The following is a 19650-nucleotide window of genomic DNA, read 5'->3' as shown; positions in this document are numbered from 1 at the left end:
AGAGGAAGATTGGCCCTGAGCTAACATCTGTGCCAATCTTCCTCTGTTTTATGTGGGATGCCACCACAGTGTGGCTTGACGACCAGTGCTAGATCCTTGTCCGGTGTCTGAACCTGCGAACCCCAGGCCACCAAAGTGGAGCACGTGAAGTTAACCACTACACCACCAGGCCAGCCCCTGGGATCCATATTTAAGTTTGCTGCCCCCCTGCTGGGGTTTTTTTGGGGGGGAATCTCTTTCCTAACTTTAATGTAAATAGGTCTTTATTGGTCTAAAAATTACTGCGTGAGAAAAAGCAGAAACTGATTTTACTTTCTAGTTGAAATTTTCCAGAATTCACCACAAACATGTTGAGTTATTAATAGAGAGCCAGTGCTCTGCCAATTTTGGCGATATAACTTTGGACAGGCATTTCTTCTCCTTTGGCCCCAGATTTTGCATGTGTGATATGAGGGAACTGAGCAGGATCATCTCTAAGGCCTTTTCCAGCCCTAACATTCTGTGATGCTGTGTCTTGAGGCATCTGCTGTACACGTGACCAGTACAAAAATGAGCAGAGTTGAAAACATGCTTCATTTAGTCAGAGTCTCCTAAGAATCACCAGAACATTCAATAAATACTTACAGATGGGGCTTTTGCTGGAGTCTTACAATGCTTTATGGAAAGAAGTGTTGCATACTTACTCTGGCTTGGGGGAGATTGGATCTTAAACTGTTGTCGTGTAGCATGTCCACAAAACATTAGTAAAGAGAAAAGAATTCAGATAAAACCAAGCCTTATGTTTTTTCAGTCTAATGCCTGTTTTCTATGCTAGGATACCAGTAATACTGAAGAATTTATTTGTGTTCAGTTACAAATTACATGTTACAAATTATAAGGGAATAGAAATATTCTGTGCTCATAAACAATTTATAACAAAATATTTTCTACTCCAATAGCGCCTGGGAAGAGTTTTCCAAAGCAAGGTTTTAGCAAAGATATTTATCATGGAACTGTGGGAAATAAGGTCCTGAAACTTGAAATAATTTACCTTAAACCACAGGAGGTAGAACCCAGAACAAATATCTAAAGTAACAGTTGCCTTTTTATTTTACTTCTAGGCCCTATGTTAGCCTGTTACTGGCTCTAGTTCATAAGGAAAGGAAGTCACTTATTGCATTTGTTGTCTTAAGGCAAGGCTACTACTAAAACAAGAAAAAATGACAATTTGTCCTACTTTCAGGACCTCCAAACAAAAGCTAGGACTCCTTGCAGTTAAGTTCAACCACCTTCTTTATGCTAAGCATTTTTTAAATCTATGTATTTTGAGAAAGTTGTTTTTTCTTCTTTTTACTCCTTGTAAAGACAGAAGAGCAGGACATTATTTTCTAGGTAGTATGTAATTTTCTTTTATGGGAAAAATAATCCTTAGATCCTTTAACTTTCACTTATTGCTCTTTTTATCCTGAAAATATTTGCAACCTTCAAAGCTTTCTTAGGCATTCTTTCAAAGTCCTCCCCCCATGTCTGGAGTGGTGTTTTGGACTTCTTCCCTTCCATCAGGACTCTTTACATGAAATGCTGGTTCCATTCTGGGAGACTACCAGAGAGAATTGGCTTTCCTCTCTGAAATCTCACATTTTATTTCCACTGAGTTGTCATTTGGCTTGTTCTAATCTGCTTTTCTGTTCCCTAAAAATACAGTACTTTGGGGTCGTTTCCTCACAGTGACTAACTGAAACAACTGAGTAGGTTGTGTTTCCCCTGTATTTCCACTTTATATGCTACAGCCAAGCCTTCTTACCCCAAGCTCTTTCTCATCTTTCCTGTAATTAATAACCATTCTCTAGAGCCCCCTCCCCCATCCTTTTAGGTTAGACAAGTAAAATTCTCTTGCAGAAAATTAAAAGGAACTACTCACCTTCTTCAGTCATCTACATGATTATTCTGGTAAGTGGACCACATCTTGGAGTCTGGAAATCTTTTCTATTTATGGCAATGTTTATTTAATAATTTTATTTATTCGTGTACCTAAAAAGCACCCAGGCAGCCCAAAGTGGAAGGCCCCTGAGGTCTTCTTTCCTTGTGACTGACTTCTTGCCAGCAGCTGAAACAGTGGGGGATTTACTTCGAGTCTGTGAATCTTTCTCCTTTCACTTTGCTGGGCATCTTTCTACCTGCCCCTTCCCCTCCTTCCGGGCCACAGAGCCAGCCATTTTCAGTATACGTATTTGTTTTTTCCTACCTAATTAGCACAACAGCACCTCCATACAAGGGAATATCAGTGCATAAATTATACACAGGAAACTTAGAGGCGAAACAGTCTCGTGTTAACTCAAGTGGTTAGTTTAATTTGGCTGAAAGCTTACAGCCTCTTCCAGTGCCTGTTTCTTCCCACTTCAAGTCAGTGGGCTTCTCCGTAATCTGAAGCCCTTACGATTCTTTTGTGCCTGACGCCCTGTTCAGCTGTGTGCTAGAGCCAACTGTTAGATGTTCGGGAATTTTGTGAGCCAGTTGAACATCATGTTGGTAGCTTGAAATCAGCAATGGTGGATGTATTTACACCATGGAAATTGGTGGATACTGCAAATTAGACTCTCACCTCCACTGCTAGCTGGTTGTTAAACATTTACCAGCACACTACTGCCCTACTTCCACACTAGTCCAAGTCAGACCATTTCTCTTAGTTCTTTTAGTTCTGGCATAAAAAGGACTTTTGTTTTTTGTCTCAGAGCTTGGTTCATTCCTTGGCTTCTGGCTGAACCTTCTCCTCACAGCCAATCAAAGTGTAAAAGCCAGCCTGGCTTCTCCTCCCAATTTGGGCTTTCAGGGTTATGACAGGGGTAGCTCCTAGTCCTTGCAATCCCATCAACTCATTCTTTTCCAGCCCTTTAGTCTCTCGGGTTATAAAAGCCCCCAACTCCTTTATTGCCCTATCCCCTCCACCCCAGCATCTCCACCACAAGTACCAGCGTCACCACTCTGGGTTTTCAACCCAGGACTGAGGAGTTTACATGCTATAACTTATTTATGCTTCACAATAACCCTGTGAGGTAGAAACCATTGTTTACCTCCATTTTACAGAAGAGGAAATTAAGGCTCATGGAGTTAAGTAACTTCTCTAAAGTCACACTGGCGCATCCAGCCTTTCTCTCTGGAATCCTCTGGAGGTCAGCTTTAAGGCTATAATTTCAGAACCACTGTCTTCTCTCCAAAAACATTAATGTGGAACCACTTTTATATCCACAACTTTAATTACATGTTTATTTCCCCATATCATCCAAACCTGGAATGATCCCCAAACCCTTGAGTTATAAGACAGTTTTAAGGAAGGAGGCTGGCACAGAGGTCTAACAGATGTGGGCCTGTACGCACAGGCCTCTTTTTATAGCACTTCGCTATTTTGATCCTCCAGTCTATGTACTTTTTTCCTTACCCTCCAGCATATTTTGTTCCAACAGAGTCAGGAATATAAGCCCTTTAAAAACCCCGAAAGGTCTTTGCTTGTTTCTCAGAGATCAACACTTCCTCATTTTAAATTATATACTTCTTTGTTTTGGTAAGTTGTGGTCCCTACTGACCTTGTAAACGGGTTATGTGGAACAGCCGGTAACTACAAAAATCAACTTGCTTTCCTTGTTCCCTCAGCAGCTCCATTTATTTGTACTGAACCCAAGGGACAGAGCCTGCCTCACATACTGTGGGAAAAGAAAAAGAGAAGAAAACAAAGAAACAAATCTTACATTCAGGCTGCTCTTCCCTTTTACTCTGCCTGAAATGACTGATAGTAAACCAAAGTTGTTTCAGAGTAAAAAGAATTAATCTGGAATGTAGGTCACCTAACAAACTGCGAAACCTGTTTCCTTGATGCCGGTTTGCTCAATTGCACTGGGGGGTTTCATGGCCTCTGGTCAGGGCCCAGACAGCCTGCAATGGACTAAATGTTTGTATTCCCCCAAATTCATATGTTGAAATCCTAACCTCCACTGTGATGGTGTTAGGAGGTGGGACTTTGGGGAAGTAATTAGGTCATGAGGTGGAGCCCTTGTGAATGGGATTAGTGCCCTTATAAAGGGGATCCCAGAGAGCTCTCTTACCTTGTGGGGATACGATGACAAAATGGTGCTCCGCAACCTGGAAGAGTGTCCTCACCAGAACTGGACCATGCTGGCACCCTGAACTCGGACTTCCAGCCTCTAGAACTGTGAGAAATAAATTTCTATTGTTTACAAGCCATCCAGTTTATGCTATTTTGTTATACAACCTGGGTGAACACACAGCCTAACCTCAAGCACATTGTTATGGAAACCGAAGTCCAGGTATGAGGGAAAGGAGTGGTTACTTACTGTCGATGAAAAGAATCCATAACCAATCTGTAAATGAAAATTTGGGTGAGTTTATTCTGAGCTTAAATTTTAGGATTATAACCGGGAGAGTCTTTCCACAAAGGAACAGAGCACTCCAAAGAAGTGGGGGTACATAGGGTGGTTATATACCCTCAAAGAGGGTGTTTCACATGATTGAAATGTCCCTCCCAAAATAGTCACAAGATTGCCCTATCGGCACAGCACTTGATGGACACAGCAGGTAGTGGGTCTGCTATCTTGGTGGGCATAGCAGGAGGCAAGTCTATTGTCTCAAGCTGGGCAGTCACAGGTGAGAGCACAGCAATCAGCTTCTAGCCTAAGGAAAGATACTTAATCCTTAAGGAGACGCCAACATTGGGAGGGGGAGGGAAGTTGTACCTTTATCTCAAGGGCCTTTGTTCTTGCCATAGGGAATCTCTAAAGCAGGTATACAATGCATGCTCAACGGCCTCAGTCAGGCCCTTTTGGAAAGACAAGGTCAGGCCGAATTAGGTTTACACCAAATGGCTTCCTCATTTATTCCAATATATCCTATTACTTGCCATTTTTATTTGTCATTACTTAGCAACAGAATCATTTGACCTCTAGAGACAAGGGCAGAACAAAATGCAAAGGGAAAGACACTGGGAGGTAGGGAAAGCAAAGATTAGAATAATAAAATATTGAAGTGAGGACTTGTCACTCCTCAGTGACAAAAGTGTAAACGCAGAGCCACTGTAACTACTAGGAACTGGGAATTCTGGTTTCCAGTGTGATTAAATAACACAACCTTTGGCAAAGGCCCCAGGTGTAGTGTCTGAGCTTCCCCATCTGCAGAGTGAGGATAACACCTGCTCTAAACAGTCTTGGAAATAGATCACTGGATTGGGATTTGGGAGATCTGGAATCTAGCTGTAGCACAACTGACTGAGTGGATCTTAGGTACATCATTTGTAAAACAAAATATTGCCTCTAAGCTTTCTTATATTATTCAGTCATTTTACATAGTGCCTTGGAAATGTAAAGATTTTCTAGAAATGCAAAACTACATTATTATTTTATTCAATCAATATTTATTTGGTCCCTAGTGTCTATCAGGCACTGTACTAGGAACTGAGGATGAAATGAGGCCCGTCAAGGAGTTCATTTTGCATTTAGGCAACAGACACGATGTAGGAAGAAAAATAAAGCTGAGTGAGAAAGCTGGAAAGTAATGAGCAGTGCTGTTTTACCTAATGTGGCAAAGAAAGCCTCTCTGATTTGAAGGAAGAACTGAGCCATGTGCATGTCTCGGGGAAGAGCCTTCCAGGCAGAGAATGGCTGGAGTAGTGTGAGTGAAAGAAAAGGCAAGAGAAATTTCTTTGAAGAAAAGAAAAGAAAAGAAATTTCTATGTGGTCAATCTTGTAACCTATGTAAATTATATAAATTAACCCATATAAGTATCTCATGTGTTTTCCCCATTTACAGAGAGACACAGGAAGTTATAATTTCTCACCGAACTGTCGACAAAAATAATCCATAACCAATCTATAAATGAAAATTTGGGTGAGTTTATTCTGAGCTGAAATCTGAGGACGATGGCCCCGGGGCCTTTCTTCCCAAAGGAAGAAAGGGCACCAAAGAAGTGAGGTGTACAGAGTGGTTATATACCCCCAAGCAGGACGTTTCACATATGATTGAAATGTCCCTCTCACAATAGTCACAAGATTGCCCCATAGCACAGCGCTTGATGGACACAGCAGGTAGTGGGTCTGCTATCTCAGAGGGCGTAGCAGGAGGCAAGTCTCTTGTCACAGTTGAGCATAGCAATCAGTTTCTAGCCTAAGGAAAGATGCTTAATCCTTAAGGAGATGCCAACGTTGGGAGGGGGAGGGAAGTTGCACCTTTATCTCAAGGGCCTTTGTTCTTGCCGTAGGGAATATCTAAAGCAGGTATACAATGCATGCTCAATGGCCTCAGTCAGGCCCTTTTGGAAAGACAAGGTCAGACCGAATTAGGTTTATACCAAATGGCTTCCTCATATTCTCCAATATATCCTATTGCTTGCCATTCCTCAAAGACTGCAACTTCTCACATTCTTCTCCACCCACACTGCTGTATGATTCTTTTACCCATCTCTTTTATTCCTCATTTCTCGAGGCATAACAGCTGCTGCCACTGTCTTCTATATCCTCCAAGATCCTAATCTACACCTGCCTGTTCACTCCTAGCAGATAACCTGGATTCCTAATTTAGTGATGGGACTAAGAGCTCTAACATGAGCTCTTACAGCTTTGATTCCATCTTCAGCAGTGTCTCTCTCTTGCTCCTGATATTTTCCCTCCCTCATCTCAGCAGGGTCTCCTCCAATTTTATTGATACTAATCCTATCCACTTGTACCCTAGTTTTCATTCCTGTTCATGGCCTCTGGGATCTTGCTTTATAAATTAACCCTTTTTCTTGACCCTTCAGTCTTTGTCCAAACAAATTAGGACTAAACAACTCTAGTGTCATTTCCTGCTTGAGTTACTACCCTACATCTCTTCCCTTTTATTCACATTTGACGCTGTTCTTTCCGTCCTCCCATTCACTTCTTAGCTCTAACAAGGATCCCCACCACACCACCCCCATCATGATTTCAGTGTTAAGCACCCCACTATCCAACTATCACCTCCACCTTTCCAGCCCTAGAAAAACAATCCCAACATCCCTTCTACTTGACCAGACTGACAAGCCATTGATCCTACCACCTTTTTATTGTCTTTTACCCCCTTATGCCCTCATGTCTCTCCTTCCAGAATCCATCACTATAATTGCACTCTAACTTACACCTGCAACTCTCTTGCTCCATTTTCTTTGTCATGTTCACTTAGCAAAACCTCAAAGCTGATTAAATCTAACCCTGCCTACCCCATGCCTGCAGGCAAGGCTGGGGCATGCTGACAGGTCCATTAAAATTTATAGCTATGAACCTCCAGTGGGCCTTACATTGCTCAGCAGTCATACTGTATTTCCCTTAATCTCTTCACTTTCCCACTCTCCTCAAAGTCTTTTTATATCTTCTTCACTACCCTCAAACTCCCAAAATTTCCTCCACATTCTCACTCTCAGTTCATAACTTTGCATCCTTATTCACTGAGAAAATAGAAGCAATCAAAAGAGACTGTCCACAAGCCCCTACTATACACTTTCCTTGTTAAGATACAATTTTCAAAAAGTTAAAATCATGACTCGTGTAAATATAGCATAAGCGTGTCCAAGATTTATTAACTAAGGGAATCAAATGATAAAGCTGGTGCAAAGAACATTCGAGGAGCAGGAATTTATGTGTTTCATCAGGAAAGGCACTTAGATATTAGAATAAGATTGCTAGGTTAACTTAGCTACAAAACCGGTTAACGCCCTACGAGGCAAAACAAATCATAACCTGCTATTTTTCCCATAGGCCAGAAATTATTTGTATTTCTCTCAGACAAGAACTATTTACATTGCTATAAGTTTTCTATAAGAAACAAAGTTGTAAAATACTCTAGTCAGCAGTAAGCAGAAAGTCAAGCAAAGGTGTACCTGCCTCTAGAACATCAGGTAATTGCCAGAGGACCTGCAAGACAGAGCACAGCTCCTCACTAAAAAGATACCCCCTAATCCTGTTTGCCTATTTTCCAGTTTGGAATAATCCTTCTTAACAATCTACTTAGTTGTGACTGTATCCATATACCCTTGCCTGTCTTCCAGCTACTTAAGAAAATCTGTCCATGCTCTTATTCAAAGCCAGCCTTTCCACTCGTGTGTTATAGCCCATCCACTTTTGCTTAAGGAGATTACTCTAGTGAACCTCTTTTCTGTCTCTTGCATCAATTTTTCCTCTCTACTCGATGTTTTCTTTTAGTATAAAAGACGTGTTCTTCCATCTCCAAAACAACCTCTCTTGATTTCACTTCTGCCTGTGGCTACGATCCCATTTCTCTCTTTCTCTTCATAGTAAAGAATTATCTACAATCACTGCCTCCAGTTTGTCTCACCCCATTCCTTGAACCCACTGGAATCAGGCTTTAACCCTCACTACTTCTCCAAAACTGCTTTTGTTAAGATCATCCATGACCTCCACATCACCAAATCCATAGTCAGTTCTCTGGTCTCATCTTATTTAACCTACTGGCATCATTTGACACATCATCCATCATGGTGAAATACTTCACTTGAAGCACTTTCTTCACTAGGCTTCCAGGACTCTTCTGGTTTTCTTCCTGGCTGCTTTCCTAGTCTCCTTTGTTGTTTCCACCTTTGTCTCCTAAATTTACTGTCAAGGGCTCAAGGCCTCCCTTCATTCCTATTTATGCCAACTCCTTTGTGGATCTCATCCAGTCTCTTGCTTTATGTACTCCGTACACTGATATATACATATGTCTTCAGCTTCTAATGCTTTCTAGAATTCCAGACCCATGTATCCAACTGCCTGTGGGACTTCTCTGCTTGGATATCTTAATAGATTCTTAAACCTAAGCTCCTAATCTTCCTGCCCAAACATGCTCCTCCCCTTTCCCATCTCAGTTAGTGGCAACTCTATTCTTCCAGCAGCCTGGGCCCAAAACCTTGGAGTCATCTTTGGCTCTTCTTTTTCTATCACTTCCATCAATCTATCAGCGAATCCTGTTGGCTCTCCTTTAAAATACATCTAAAGTATGACCACTTTTCACTCTCTCCACTGTAGCCACTTTGGACCAGTGCCACTGTCCCTACTGCTTCTACTCCTCTTGTCTATCTACTGTCTACTCCTGGCACAGCAGCCAGAGTGATCCTGTTAAAAAGTCAGATCATATCACTTCTCTACTTAAAGCCTTCTAAGGGTTTCCCTTATGTGGTAGCTTGTCTCCAAGAGAGGTGCCTTCAATTCCTTCTTCAACTTCCAGCCCATCAGGGACATACAGCCCAATCAGGCCTGCTCTCTGCCCTACACAACCACGGATCTGCTTTCAGTCTCTATACATTTTCTGGACATTTCATACAAATAAAATCACAAAATAGACAGTCTTTTGCATCTGGCTTCTTTCACTTAGCATGTTTTTGAGGTTAATCCTTGTTATAGCATGTATCAGTATTTCATTCCTTCTTATCACTGAATAGTATTCCGTTATACGGATAGCATATTTTGCTTATACATTCATCAATTGATGGACATAGGATATTTGTTGAGAGTTTTTATCATGAATGGTTTGGATTTTGTCAAATGCTTTTTCTGCATGTACTGAGATGATCATGTGGGTTTTGTCCTTTATCTTCTTAATATGGTGTATTACATTAATTGATTTTAGGATGTTAAACCAATTGTGAATTCCTGGGATAAATCCTACTTGGCAACAGTGTGTAATCCATTTTACATGTTGCTGGATTCAGTCTGCTAGTATTTTGTTGAGGATTTTTGTGTCGCTATTCATAAGGGATATTGATCTATAGTTTTCTTTTCTCTTAGTGTCTTTGGCTTTGGTATCAGGATAATACTGGCCTTCTAAAACAAATTGGGAAGTGTTCCCTCTTCTATCTTCTGAAATTATTTGTCAAGTATTGGTATTATTTCTCCTTTAGATATTTAGTAGGCTTCACCAGTGAAGCCATCTGGGACTGGGCTCTTCCCTGTGGAAAGATTTTTGAATACTATTCCATTCTTTTTCATTTGATATAAGTCTATTCAGATTTTCTATTTCTTTTGACTTGGTCTTGACAATTTGTGTCTTTTTAGGGATTTTTCCATTTCATTTAAGTTGTCTAATTTATTGGCATAAAGTTGTTCATAATATACCCTTATTTTACTTTTTGTAGAGTAGATACTGATATCCCCTTTTTTATTCCAGATATTGGTAATTTGTGTCTTCTTTCTCTCTCCTTCCCCGCCCTCTCACTTTGGTTAATCTAATTAAAAGTTTGTTGGTCTTCTCAAAGAACCAACTTTACCTCCCTGATTTTCTGTATTGTTTTTCTGTTTTATTTAATTGATTTCTGCTCTAATTTTTATTTCCCCTTTTTCACTTGCCTTGGGTTTAGTTTGCTCTTCTTTTTATTTTTGACTTTCTTAAGGTAGAAGCTTAGATTATTGATTTGAGACTTTTCTTCTTTACCAACATAGGTGTTCCCTTCAAAGCACTTCTTAGCAGCATTCCACAAATTTTGATAGGCTGTGTTTTCATTTTCATTCAGTTCAAAATATTTTCAAAATTTCCCTGTGATATTCTTCTTCGAGATCTAGAAGCATGTTTAATTTCCAAATATTTGGAGATTTCCCAGATTTCTTTCTGTTGTTGGTTTCTAATTTAATTCCACTATGGCCAGAGAACACAGATTGTATGATTTGAATTATTTTAAATTTTTGAACACTTGTCATACATCCTGACATCTGATCTATTCTGGGGAATATTGCATGTGCACTTGAGAAGGATGTCTACTCTGCAGTTCTTGGTCAGATATCAATTAGCTCAAGTTGGTTGATAGTGTTGTTCAAGTCTTCTGCATCCTGGCTGATTTTCTATCTAGTTGTTCTATCCATTATTGAGAATGGCATACTGAAGTCTCTATTATTGTTGAATTGTCTATTTCTCCCTTTAATTCTGTCCATTTTTCTCTCATGTATTTTGCAGATCTCTTGTTATATGTGTACATGTTTACAATTATTTTATATCTTCCTGATAAATTGGTCCCTTTATCATTATTAAATATTTCTCTTGGTCTCCAGCAGCATTTTTTTTCAGCCTTCAGTCTATTTTGTCTGATATTAAAATAGCCACTCCAGCTCTTTTATGGTTACTATATCTATGGTATATTGTTTTTCATTCTTTTACTTTTAATCTATATATGTCATCGAATCTAAGGTGTCTCTTGTAGACATCTTATATTTGCATCTTGCTTTTTTATACATTCTGCCTTCTGTCTTTTGATTGAGATGGTTAGATCTTTCACAATTAATGTAATTATTGATGTGATTTGATTTACATTTGCCATTTTGGTATTTGTTTTCTATATGTTTCCTTTCTTTTTTGTTCCTCTCTTCCTCCTTTACTGTCACCTTTTGTGTTAAATATTTTTAGTGTGTCACTTAATTCATATGTAGATTTTTTTAACGTATATTTTTAGGTATTTTTCCTTAATGGTTACTTTAGGGATTACAATATACAACTTAACTTATTATTGTCTATTTTAAGTTAACACTAATTCAGGAAAACGTAGAAACTTTGCTCCAATATAGCTCTATCCCTCCCCCTCCTTTGTGCTTCTAATATATATATTACGTACAATGTATGTCCTTATATTGATAATATTATTTATTATAGTTATATTTATATTATATAATAATCATATATCACATATCACATATATATATGTTATAACCCCATCAATATCATGTTATAATTATTGCTTTATACAATTTCATATTTTTTAAAGAAGTTATATGAAGAAACAAGAAAATGTGTATTTATAGAGGCTTTTATATTAACCCACATATTTACCATTTCCAGTGCTCTTCATTTCCTCCTGTGGATTTGAGGATGATAATCTGATATCCTTTCCTTTAGGCTGAAGGACTCCCTTTAGCATTTCTTACAGGGCAGGTCTACTAGTGATAAACACCCTTAGTTTTTGTTTATCTGGGTATGTCTTAATTTCTCCTTCTTTTATTTATTTTTAAAGATTGGCACCTGAGCTAACAACTGTTGCCAATCTTTTTTTTTTCCTGCTTTTTCTCCCCAAATCTCCCCAGTACATAGTTGTATATTTTTTTAGTTGTGGGTCCTTCTAGTTGTGGCATGTGGGACGCTGCCTCAACATGGCCCGACAAGCGGTGCCATGTCCGTGCCCAGGATCCGAACCAGCGAAGCCCTGGGCTACCGAAGCGGAGGGTGTGAACTCAACCACTTGGCCACAGGGCCTTGAAGGAGACCTGGCATAAAATGTGGTTGTTCTTGCACGCGAGGCATCCACAAGACTGGCTGGACTTTTCTGCAAACAGAATGTTCTGCCTGGTGAACTCACAAGGCCCCAGGAAAAACATTGCTTGCAAACAAGAATGTTTTATCAGCTCCTCAAAAGGAGCAAGCCTGGGACCTTGGGAGTTTGAAACATTATGAAGGAACCTGTTATGAACAGATGTGTAGGGGAAAGGTCATTATTGTGGGACGCTTGCGCAGGTTTAGGTCACTGACTCACTGCTTTGGCAAAAGGCCGGCTTTGCTTAGGGGCTATAAGAATAAGAGCCCGGCTAGCTCGGGGATATAGGAGAAGACTACTGCACAGCAACCGGTGTTCGTGTATTCATTTCGTCGGCAACATCTGGCGCCCAACGTGGGGTTCGACCAGACTGAAAGGGTAAGCACCCTGGGCATTGCGAAAGGGGGACTTTCAGGATCTGACGAAACCAAAAGGGACTTCACCCCGGAAAAGTGAAAGGGGGACTTTCGGGAATAGGTACATCTCGGCGTGGGGCCTGACGAGACCGAAAGGGTAAGCACCCCGGAAAAGTGAAAGGGGGACTTTCGGGAATAGGCACATCTCGTCACAGGGCTCGACGAGACCAAAAGGGTAAGCACCCCGGAAAAGTGAAAGGGGGACTTCTGGGAATAAATAAATCATGTGGAATTCTAATTCTCTAAGGTCACAGTATTTAGACCTCATAAAGGGACTCCTTAAGTCCATCGGGATAAAAGCGTCCTCTCAGCGCTTGAATGAATTATTTCGGCATACTGAATGCCATTGTTATTGGTTTCGTCATCAGACAAAGGCTCAGTTAAGTTTGGGGGAGTGGAGAAGGAACAAAGAAATCTGTAACTGGCTGTGATCAATTAATTGTAAACACCACTGCACTCGGACCAGCCAGTCTTGTGGATGCCTCGCATGCAAGAACAACCACATTTTATGCCAGGTCTCCTTCAGGCCGGCCCTCTCCTTCTTTTTGAAGGACAGTTTTTTGGGATATAAAATCCTTGGTTGATAGTTTTTTTCTCTCACACTTTGAATATATCATTCCACTGCCTTGCGCCTCCATTGCTTCAGATGAGAAATTAGCCATTAAACATATTGATATTCCATTGGACATGAGGGTGGTTTTCTCTTGATTCTTTCAAGATTTTCTTTTTGTTGTTGGCTTTCAACACATTGTATGTTGTGTTTAGTGCGGATCTCTTGTAGTTATCCTACTTGGGCTTGTTGAGCTTCTTGGATGTGTAGATAAATGTTTTCAATCAAATCTGCCAAGTTTTTAGACACTGTTTCTTCAAATATTTTTTCTGACTTTCTCTCCTCTCTCATTACACATATGTTGATAAGTTAGATGTTGTCCCACAAGTTTCTGAGGCTCTGTTCATTTTCCTTCAGTTTTTATTCTCTCTATTCTTCAGTGGATATTTCTGTTGCTCTTTCTTCAGGTTCACTGATTCTTTTCTTCTGCCATCTCAAATCTGTTTTAGAGCCCCTCTAGTGAATTTCTCATTTTACTTTCATCTTTTTTTTTTTTTTTGAGGAAGACTGGCCCTGAGCTAACATTTGTGCCCATCTTCCTTCACTTTTTATACATGGGATGCCTGCCACAGCATGGCTTGCCAAACGGTGCCATGTCTGCACCTGGGATCCAAACTGGCAAACCCTGGCTGCCAAAGCAGAACGTGTGAACTTAACCACTGCGCCACCAGGCCGGCCCTAGTTTCATTTCTAGTTATTGCTTATTCATTTCATTTCTGGTTATTGCTTATTCATTTCATTTCTAGTTATTGCTTATTTTCACCTCCAGAAATTATATTTTTAAAATTTTTAATAATTTGTTTCCTTATTGAGGGTCTTTATTTGTGGATTCATTATTGTCTTACTTTCTTTTGATTCTTTAAACATGATTTCTTTTAGTTCTTTGAACATATCTATAATAGCTGCTTTGATTTCTTTGCCTGCTCAATCCCAATTCTGGGGACACTCAGAGTTTCTACTGACTTCTGCTTTTCCTGAAAATGAGTCATACTTTCCTACCTCTTTGTATATTTTATTGAAAACTGGGTATTTTCAATAGTATATTGTAGCAACTCTGAATTCTGATTTTCTCCCTCAAGACTGTCTTTTGTGTTTGTGTGTCTAATTACCTGCCCAGGTTAAATCTGTGAAATCTGTCTCCTTTGAAGCGTGTGGCTGCTGATATCTCCTCTTGCTTTATTTTTTCCTGTTTTTATTTTTTAAGTCTAGCTTTCTAGGGGTCACTCCTGTGTCTAAATAGCCTAATGGTCAGCCAAAGATGGGACAGATACTGTGCTCAAACACCTCCAGCGAGTAAGGCTTCTATCCTCTGATAAAAAACTCATGTGTGGGCAGGGGAGCACATTCAAAGTTCAGGCTGTTTTCAGTTCTATTTGGGCTTTTACTTTTACTTTCCATTGAGCCCTTTCACAGCTCCTCTCTGCACAAATCCTCAAGGTCAGCCAAGAAAATGTGGCTACCTTAGGCCCTCTGTTCTCAGCTGTAAATGTGCACAACCTCAGCCAGGAATACACTTGCCCCAACCACAACTGTAACCTCAGGTTAGTAGAACCTTGGCCCTTTGCTGTTGCAAATCAAGTGAGCCCTCTTTCCGGCAGCAAAGCTGCTGGTCCTCACAGCACCCTCACCATGGCAAAATCTCCATGCTGACTGGGCTTGGGGGAGGGCTGGGGAATGGGAGCATGCCCAGGCAAGGATGCCACAGATTCCCACTGTTATCACTGAACTTCAGCAGTTTTCAAGCATAAACGCTTCTCAGATTATTATATGCCTTCTGTCAATTCCTAGAGTGCTAAAAATGATTGTTTTCAACGTTTCTTTCCAGCTTTGTAGTTGCATTTGTAAGGAGAGGATTTGCCTACCTCCTCACTCTGCCATAGGGTCCTGCCCGCCTCAGTAAATATTTGCTGAATAATAAGTGACTAAACCCCCTGTAATCTGCCTTCTACCTCTACCACTCTACGGCAACCGTCTCATCAGAAATGACCAGCTGCCTCCCAGGCACTAAAACAGGCTCTGAGTGAGCCAGACCTGAGTGAATCTCTGCTCTGCCACTTAGTCATGGTGCACTGGCAGGTGCACTTAGTTTCTCCAAGTCTTAAGGGTTTTTTCCTTCTGTTAAACAGCCTATGGTGGTATTGTGAGGAGGGTGGGGTCTGAGTAAGCACATGGGTGGACACTTCAGGGTTCTTTTCCAACACAGTGTTTGTCAGGACGCCCGAGCTCCTGCTCAGACTGTGAGTCTGGGTTGCCTCTTGGCTTCTTTTATCACCCTTACACTCGATGGAGACAGAACTGGTGGGGACGCAAGGGTAAGATCATGAAAATCCTTTGAGGTTGGATCTATAATACACAACTACGAGGTATTATTATGCCTTATTATGATGTTCTTTGGGAACTTTTTAAAATCTTTCTCTCTGGGAAATTTTAGTCATAGGAGAATTTCTAAAAACAGGGAAACTACTGAAATCACTCCCCTAAATTCCTTTTTCCCTGGACATTTTAACCATTATAATGTTGATATCTTCTGAAAGACCCAGATTACAGATCTAACTCCTTCTTAACCATAAACTCTCACATTTTTAGATGTTTCTTCTTCTGAGAACCAGGGTCCCCAAATCAGAAATAAAACATCAATTTGGAAAAGAAGGAACATGGCCAAACAGAATGCTTGGAATTTGAAATGAAAATAGTGTGGCAAGGCCATCACCATTCAGGGCCTGGCTGAAAATTCAGCTTTTTCTACAGGATGTTTATGTTTAAAAACAGAATAAAAAACAATCACTCTTTCCACATTCTCTTAAATTTCTTCCTTGTTGTCCTCCCTTTAATTAGCCATGCACTGTTTATCATTCACTGTTGTTAGTTGTTTCTTCTTGTGTCAGCCAGGCTGCCAGCTCTCTGTGCATCCTCTTTGATGCCTGGCACTTTTCCTCACGATCTCCTCAGTCAACAATTACACTCATTTTTATCCCCTTACTCAGAAGCCTTTGGTGATGTGACTCTCCACTGTCCCTAACAGTGGTCCTCAGATTTTTTTTGGTTGCATGTTTGTACATCCTCTCTCTAATACACACACACGCATATAATCTTTTTAAAAATTATTTACATACTATTGTATTTCTACTTTATATAAATTATAAACATCCACCAAAATAGAAGGTTTAAAAGGATGACATAAAAAAAAGTATAAGAAGAGTTTGTAACATTTTCTTTCTGTCCCTCTTGCATACCCCACTCTGGAGCCCACTGGTCTACAGGATAAAATCCAGGTTCTTGGGGTCTAGGTACCTTGAGAGTACACAGCATTGACAGTATTAAGGGGGTCAATTTCCAGACTCTGAACTATTAAATGTCCCCTCTTATGACAGTGATCTGCCTGGGAATGGCTGGCATGAGCTGATCTCTCTTTTCCAGCCTCCCCTTCCTAATTGCTCTGACCCTTCACAACACAAGGCACCCCTCAGGCATCCTGAACTGTGCTTGATCCCCAAACGAAGGGATGATTAGAGAACGCATCTTGCCTGAGGGAGTCTCTAGAGAGCCAAGTAAGGAACACCAACAGGGCAATACCCTATTTCATCCTCTGGACAAACCTCTGGCCTTGGACAGAAGTTATCTTAGAAGTCACAAGTGAGGTGGTGGAAGACCTTGTAGTAATATAGTGTTTTTAATTAAAAAACTAAGTTAAACTTTTTCTATTAGAAAATAAGTCTATTTAACTGACTGGTTTGGGCATGTAGACTGGTTTTGCCAATTAAGAGACATTTTTCAGAAGTGGAATGGGCTAGATCTGGGGCCCCACATTTTGATGAAAATACATGCAGAGCACTTATCTGATATACAATACACCAGAAATTCCACCATCTGCAACTGTTTCAACTTCTTTTTTTCTCTTCTGGGGAAGATTCACCCTGAGCTATCATCTGTTGCCAATCTTCCCTTTTTTTTTTAATGTGAGCCACTGCCACAGCATGGCCACTAACAGACAACTGGTGTGGTTCTGCACCCAAGAACTGAACCTGGGTCACCAAAGCGGAGTGCAACGAACTCTAACCAGCAGGCCATCAGGGCTGGCCCTTGTTTCAACTTCTTACGAACACTGCCTATAATATTCATAACCACCCCAGATTCTTTCTCTTTTTATCTTTCCTCACTCCCCCTCAGGCTTCACCACACCCAAACCCACATCTATGCTCCTAGGCACTCTTCAGGTCTACACCTGTGGACGTGCTCATGCCAGTTCCTCCACTGGAAATACCCTTCCCCCCCCCAATGTGTGTTGACCTCCTACCTAACATCTGCTTGGTCTGAGGCACTAATTAGGCACTGAGGATGCAAAATGAACATAATAATAGCCTTGGCCTCGTTTTCATAGTATGTAAGAGTCTAGTATGGGAGACAGACAGATAAGCAGTGACAATATGGTATTACAGAGCTAGGACGGGGGGAATCATGAGGTGTTGAGAACTCGGCGGGGCACCCTCTCTTCACCTGGGAGGGGTGGGGGTGTGGGGGTGGGGTAAAGGAAATCTTAGAAGAAGAAGTAGCCAGAAAGTGAAGACCCACTGACGAGCAGGAGTTAGCCTGACATTTTGTAGGGAGGGGCGAGAAGAAGATTGATCTACGCTGAGAGAATCAAAAGTGAGTTGAAGTGACATTATTAAGGCAATTCCTCTGTGAAGTCAGGATTTTTTTTTTTTTGAGGAACATTAGCCCTGAGCTAACTGCTGCCAATCCTCCTCTTTTTGCTGAGGAAGACTGGCCCTGAGCTAACATCTGTGCCCATCTTCCTCTCCTTTATATGTGGGATGCCTACCACAGCATGGCTTGCCAAGTGGTGCCATGCCTGCACCCGGGATCCGAACCAGCGAACCCAGGGCTGCCAAAGCAAAACATGCACACTTAACCGCTGCACCACCTGGCTGGCCCCATGAAGTCAGGATTTTGACCATGAGAGATACACTTACCTAACTCTAAGGTCCGCATAGAAATTTCCACCAAGTTCAAATCTGTTTCATGTTTTTTGAGAGAATGGTCACATTTTCTCAAAAGCCCAATTTAGAACAGGCTGAAAGTCAAGGGAGAGGTCATCTCTAGAAAAATTTTCCCCTGCTTTTTGCCAAACACAAAATGTTTAAATCCCAAGCTCATTTGTTGGGAGAATGGGTAGCCTTTTTGTATTGAGTTTGCCTGAAATAGTGCTCACTGAATGCTCTTGGGATGTCTATGAAGAAAATGACAGGTAGCTTGTACATGGAGGCACCCTCTAAACAAACAAGTTAATGAAATAAGGAGAACCACGAAGAGAAAAGATTCAGTTTCCAGGGACTGCCTGTGCCACACAAGAGGATTAAACCGTGAGGGCTCGAGGTAGCTGGCTTCCACTGCTCTGCCTCTGATCCCGTCCAGCTCCGTCCTGAGCCAAAGGCCCTGAAAACACCTTCACTGAGGGATGTTCAGTTCTCCACTTCATGCCCAACACTCACGATCCTACTTTGTTATCAAGCTATTTATTTCTAAGAAAGACTCCTCTACAAATACACTAGTAGAAGAGAGGTATGACAGATGTGGCATCAGCCATCAAATATCTGCCAGACTGGTCATAGTTTGGTACCCAATAACTCTTTGTTCATTCAAAATAGAAAATATACTCAGTCTTCTAGTTCTCTGATATAGTCGACCCATGCATCGCAATGTTTTTAAATTTTATTTCTCATCCAGTTTTCTTAGTTGTTTATCTTCTTCAAGCACCCATATGGAGGATTAACATTTTCTCTATGAAACTATTTACTATGGCAGTAGAATCAGGTAGGTCTAATGCATGAGGGCTTAATTATTGAAGCCCCAAAGGATGTCCACATAAAACAATGGTTGTATACGGAAGGCACGTGACATAGACCCCAAGGACTACATAACCAGTTAGGCTCCAATAGGCTATATTGTTCGTAAATCTACTTAATCTCTTTCAGGAAAATGTTATAAGCTTATCCCAGAACACAAAAACTCACTTTTGTTAGAAAGTTATTATCAAGCTCTGGAGGGTCAGAGAACTATGTTTGATAACATTTTTCCATTACAAACGTTTCCTGTCAGAGATACCATATTTTTCCAAATGGGTGGGCCAACTGTAATTCTGCGCTAAAATTCTGCTTTCTACCAGTTCCCCAGGCGTTTTCTGATTATGGCCTTTAACAAAGTTGGCAACAACGGCGAATGCAGGTTCACACCGAAGTATGTATATAAATGCGTTTCCAAATGGGTTTAGACCCTTCTGTGGAAAGGGCCTGAAGTCTCCTAAATAGAAAAATCTTCAAGTAAATCAGAGCTGACTTAACGAGTTT

This window comes from Equus przewalskii, chromosome 5, assembly GCF_037783145.1.
Source record: "Equus przewalskii isolate Varuska chromosome 5, EquPr2, whole genome shotgun sequence".
Lineage (NCBI taxonomy): Eukaryota > Metazoa > Chordata > Mammalia > Perissodactyla > Equidae > Equus > Equus przewalskii.
Note: the sequence above shows the minus strand (reverse complement) of the source record.